A 6312-nucleotide genomic window follows, 5' to 3' on the forward strand; every position below is an offset into this window, starting at 1 on the left:
AGATATTTGATACTTATTAAGTTAATTTACGTAGTGCATCCAAAAATGACACTCTTGAAGAAAAGTCTCCAAAAACGACAAAAGCTAGAACCTGGGAGGATTGGAGCTGAAGCTGAGAGCTTCATAGAGCTTAAAAGGAAGAAAAACCATGAAAATACACTTCCCATGACGTGGATTCAAATTACCATGGTGTGACTCTTGAAATTTTTTTGACTATGCACATAAATTAGAAGCTCACAACGTGAGCCATGACTATTCACATCGTGAGAATGAAGATTCCAGAAGATTACTATGCAAAGAGAAATTTTCCTTGTTGAAAAAGGATATATACTGATCTCACGTCGTGAAACCCCATAGCTCACGACGTGAGGAGTATTTTTAAGGAAACTATTTAAATCAATTGCTAGATCAGGGGAGACCTATTATGGAGTTCTAAGTCGATTTCAGAGTTGGAAAAGTGCGAAAAAGGAACCTTTGAAAGGTGAGATCGATTGGAGATTAGAGATTTGAATATTTATAGCAAGAATTCACATTACACATTCGATTTTCATTAGATTGAACATGTCTAGCTAGAATTCTTATGTGTTTTTGCGCTTATTTTCTTTCATGAGTAGCTAACTCATTAGGCTTTCGTTTAGTGTAGATGAACCCTAATACTATGTGTTAGTTTCTTTCTTTTCATGGATTTTATGATGTTGGTTTAGCTTGTGTTTGATTTATCATATCTAGCATGTTAAAGTTCTAATCCTTATTGCTTTGATTCAAGTTAAGTGTAGTTGAATGATCATTTTGATTGCATGAACTTGATTACCTAGTAGTTTATGATCATTAAATTGCTAGAGCTAGGATTTACCAAATCTTAGATTAAGTAATAAAGGTAATAACTTTATCCGTGTTAAGAACGGAATTATAATTGTGTTTGGTTATTTGCCTTGATCAAAGATAATAATCTTATATATTTCTCACATAGCCCAATTATCTTTAATAATCAATTTGTGTTTACTTGCGTATGATCATTATATAGTAGTTCGTGAATTGGTAAAAATATGAGGAGATCGGATCAAGACTGTTAATTATATTTATATTGGTAACCATCTGAATTAATCCATGTTTAGAAACCAACCATAAGAAGCAGGGGGATTCAAAGCTAAACGAATGTGTCTTCAGACTCCTGATAAAAATCGTCTTAGTTAAGTTGTTTTCTTAGTTGTTAGTGAATTGAATAGTTTCAGTTAATCTGAACTTGTAAAATCAGATAGAACTCCCTTTTATTTATTATTTTTAGATTAATTTTTAATGGTTATTTTTTAGCTAAATATCGTTCCATGTGTTCAATACCCAACTTACTTTACTATACTATATGTTGACTAGGTACACTACCTATAAGTTTATTAGTAGAGAAGTAGTTAGTTTTATAAATTTAAAATTTACAGATATATCTTTTGCATACACCAAGTTTTTGCCGTCGTTGTCGGGGAACGGTGATTTTAGTTGTTAATTTAATTATTTTCAGTTAATCAATCATTTTTGTGGTGTAAAAACCACAAAGAGTTAATTTTATGCATTAAATAAGTTTTTCTATTTACGCTTCTCACAACGTGACCTTTACCTCTCACCGTGTGGATTCTACCTATTCATTTTTTATTTATTTTTCTCTTTAGTTTGTTTTACGTTTTGTTTTAGCGATTTATGACCAGGGGATCACAATTTCCCATCATACCACCACTTGGAGATCTAGAATCTGCATTCCACAAGAAGAAGGATAAAACGGTTGACGAATCAAGTAACGCCTTCCAATTTGACAAGTTTGAAAGATTTGAAAGAACTCCAAATAAGAAAGGAACCAGATATGGCCAGTAACAGAAACCGAATTATAAGAAGAGGTCAAAAGCGAGGTCGAAGAGACGACGGACATTACCACCATGACGATGGAAGAATACAAACGGAGAATACGAAACGACAATGAACCAGGTTTTGTGCGACCTACAATACCAGCTACCATGAACTTTAAGCTGAAAGGCCACATTCATGCAAGGCTAAAAGACATACCATTTTCTAGGAAAGATAGGAAGATGTTTTCAAGCACATCAATGAAGTTTTGGATATTGTAGACTATTTCAATGTTCCAAATGTTTCAAGAGATTCAATTTTACAAAGATGCTTCCCATGACACTTACATCAGATGCAAAAATATGGTTGGAGTCATTAGCACTTGGAACTATAAGAACTTGGCAAAACCTTCTTGAAGCGGTCATCGAGAAATTTTATCCTCCTTCAAAGATAAGAAAACTCAAGAAAGTGATTGTTGATTTTTAACAAGATAGAGAATCCTTATATGAGGCTTAGGAAATATACAAAGGTCTTTTAAGAAATTATCCTCAACATGATTTGAATGTGCAACAAGAAGTTTCGATATTCTATGATGGGGTAAACGTGACCACAAGGCAACTCCCTGATTTGAAAGGCCCAATGACAAGAAAGATCATGGTACCATCAAAGAGTTCATTGAAGTATTCGCAAAGAACTATAGAGAAAACCACAACCCACGAGAGGATGCTACAAGGAAAAGGAAGTAGTAATGCAACTTCAAAAGATTTAGAAGTTGTGATGGAGAAACTAAAGAATATGGACTGAAGGACGATAAAGATGGGTTAATCGATTCATGCCATACAAGTGAGGTGTGGCAATTGTAAAGGATCACACTTCACCAAAGATTTTGATTTTGATAAGAATGGGAGCCGAAAAGCTCAAGTGTGTTACTATAGTGGTGATCGATTTGATGAAGATTGGAGAAAGCCCAAGAAGGAATGGTTTCTTATGAAGAATACAATAAAAAAAAGAGAAGTATCGGCAAACCGAACGAGACTTCTACCAAAAGGAAAAACTACCACCAGAGAAGAAACCCGACTTTGATTCAATGCTTAATAGGTTTATGGAAGCCTCTGAAAAAAGGCAAGATGCTACTGATGTTACCAATAGAAATCAACAAGCTTCCATAAAGAACATTGAGACTCAACTCTGGTAATTGAGTAAACTCATTAACGAAAGATTACCGCCCAAAAGTCCCGATCCAAAACTGCAACCTCATGTCATAGTCATAACCACTGAAGAATACCCTCATTCAAAGCTTGCAATGATCTATAATGAAGCCTCAAAGCAACCCGAGTAGCAACCAATAAAGATGAAGATCGAAGAAAAAGATCAAACTTGTGCCCAATTCTCATGACGTGAGCTACTACCTCTCATGTTGTGGGCCCAGTTAAATCAGAAAATCGAGTCTTTTGTCAAGTCATATCAGCCTCCGGTACCTTTTCCATCTAGAGCAAGGGTACATCCACTAGAGAAAGATCCTAAAAGGTTCATCAATCAAGTAAGGTTATTCCAATTAATACCCCATTTTATGAACCATTAGCTAAAATGCCCAATACACGAAATTCCTTCAAGATCTTCTTGACACACTCCAACAAATAGACAATACTTCCATGGTTGTTCTTAATAAACAATGTTCAACAATAATCATAGAAGGAATACCAACAAAGATGAGAGATCCAGGACGCCTTACATTGCCATGCGAATTTGGAAATTCCACGAAGACATTCGATTTAGCCAATTCTAGAGGTATCATTAACTTAATGCTTTATTCATTTTATCAAAAGCTTGACCTTCCAGCGTTGAAGACCACAAGGATGGAAATTCATATGTCTAATCGTTTGGTAAGTTATCCTCATGGGTTAGTTGAAGATTTATTGGTTAAAATTGGTAAATTTGCTTTTCCAATTGATTTTGTGGTTATAGACATGAAAGATGATGAAGATGTACTCATTATCCTTGGATGCCAACTACTAAATACCGCAAGTGTCTTGGTTGATATTCAAGAGTTGAAGCTCACTTTAAGAGTGAGAAAAGATGAAAGGACATTCGAGGTTGATGAAGGATTCAAGACTTCTAGGGCACAAGATGAAGTATTCTTTTTAGATGAGGACAATGAGCTAGAAGAGTTGGAAAAGTTGATGGAAGAAGAAGTCCAAACAAGGGAAAAACCCAAACCTAAGGAAGAAATGAAGCTTACCAAGCCAAGAGCATCGATTAATATAATGTTTGAAGTGTTTGCTTTTACTACACCACAAGTTCAAGTTGGTGAGACAAGTGAAGATTTTAGTTCAAGTCATCAAGATGAGGATCAAGTAAGTAAGAAGACAAAGCTTGATGATATGGAGGTAGACAGGATAGAAGTCATTAGGCACAAAGAAAAGAGCTCAAATGATGAAAAATTCCAAGGAGTTAAAAGAAAACTCGATCCTTGTGACAACCAAACGAAGAAACAAAATTCAAAGAAAACATACATAAGGTGACTTCAAGCTTAAAAGAGAATATGAAAGGAGACAAAGGAGTAAATTGAGATTTCGCTCCCAACCGCAACAACGTAGACTAGGAAGGAGTCTGGCTCACGACTCTATAAAAAGAAGTGCTTCTTGAGAGGAAACCTGAGGTTAGTTTGCGTTTTCTTTTCCTTTCTTTTTAGTCTAGTTAGTGTTTCATTATTTGATTTTTAGGATGCGTCATTTATTTCTCTTCTATTTTCAAAATCAAATGCGGAATCCAAATCATGATTGGTAATCATTAAAGTTTTGAAAGAAAAAATACATGGTTTTTGTTAAATTTGCGAGCCCACTACATGGGAATAAGGCACCACTCTGTGGGGACAAAGAAAAGACCTGATATATCTACTAGTTCAAAAACTCACGACGTGAGGTATATCCCTCACGACGTGCATTTCGAGGGACCACTTTGTTTTATACACAACAATAACCAGTTAACTCATTTTTGTAAACACCCACTTACAACGTAAGATTTTGCCCTCACCCCCCCCCCCCACCCCCACTTCAATTGTCAACCTATTTCCTTCGATTCTTTATATATTTCTTGTTCCCTCTTCAACAAAGGTATGATTTATTTGTTTATAACCCTTTAATTTATTGATTTTCTACATTTAGAAGTTAGTGTGCATTCTCAGCTTTCTTATGTCAATTGATGCGATTTACTGTAAAATTGGTGTTGATTTGATGATTTATTTATTTAAAACCCTTTAATTTACTGATTTTATCATTTATTCAGCTTTCTTAGAGAAAACCCTATGAAAGAATTTGGTTCAATTTGGATGAAATGTTGTTCGATTTTCATTTCACTGTTGAACCAAGCTCACGACATGAGACTCATGTTTCACGATGTGAGGAATAGACAACTGCCCCCATTCAATTTTGTGTTTGATGTAATCTGCTGTGTTTCTATTTCCTAACATGGAGTGGCATCAGAAAAAGAGACATATAGTAATTCCCTAACGAACCCAGAACAGAAGTAATCAAAACCGATCTACCACCAATAGATAACATATTTGCCTTCTAATTTGACAGTTTTTTTCTAAAACTTGTCAATTATTGGCTTCCAACCTTTAATCAATTTCATACTAACACCTACGGGTAAACCTAGGTAAGAAAAATGAAGTTTAGCAGGTCTACAGCCAGTCAGGGTAGCAACCGACATAACTTTGCCGAAATCAACCCCTATACCAAAAAGATTGGATTTATGCAGAGTTATTCTAAGACCTGAAGTATAGAAAAAATAATCAAATAAACGAACCAAGCAGATAACATTCTCTCTAGATAACTCTCCCATAAGCAACGCATCATCCGCATAAAGAAAGTGAGAAAGAGTCAAAGATTCAATTTTTATACCTCGAAAAACACCCGCCTCCATAGCATTTGTAATAGCAAGATGAAGACCCTCCATTATAAGAATGAACAAACACAGAGATAAAGGATCACCTTGACGAAGGCCTCCATCATAATTATAATTTTTTTTCTTTATTTAAAAGCTTAATTTATGAAATTTATTCTCAATTTCAATTTTTTTTTAAATTTAGCATAATTGAAAAGCTTAGCTCTTGCTAAAGAAAAAGATTTTTTAAGGATTTCACAAACATTATTGACTCAATAAATATATAATTATTTATCCATTTGAACAATCTTGAGAAAAAAATAACATTATTGAGTATTTTGAATTGGGAAATCTCCAGAAAAATCATAAAATTTTAGTCTAATTTATAAAAAAGTCCCGAACTATTTTTTGTTTATAGAAAAGAACAGAATACCGGCTAAAACTTCGAAAAAACTCTTTTTGACCGGTTTCATAGATTTAGCCGGTATTCTGTCATTTTTTGTTAGTTTGCTCAAAATATTAGGATTTTTCTGAAAATTACCCGATAACAAAAATATTGGGACTTTTTTTTAAAATTACTATGGAATTAGTGGATAT

The 6312-nt window shown here is 34.3% G+C and overlaps 1 non-coding gene across 1 annotated transcript; it reads right to left on the minus strand.

Annotated features, from left to right (window-relative positions):
- Positions 1-2286: 2286 nt before the first annotated feature.
- On the minus strand, positions 2287-2390 carry LOC145027964 (small nucleolar RNA R71). The gene has a single exon (XR_013675724.1). It is a non-coding gene; the product is annotated as a small nucleolar RNA R71 (small nucleolar RNA).
- Positions 2391-6312: the final 3922 nt, after the last annotated feature.

The sequence above is a fragment of the Lactuca saligna genome, chromosome 1 (genome assembly GCF_052625555.1).
Source record: "Lactuca saligna cultivar CGN05327 chromosome 1, ASM5262555v1, whole genome shotgun sequence".
Classification (NCBI taxonomy): Eukaryota; Viridiplantae; Streptophyta; class Magnoliopsida; order Asterales; family Asteraceae; genus Lactuca; species Lactuca saligna.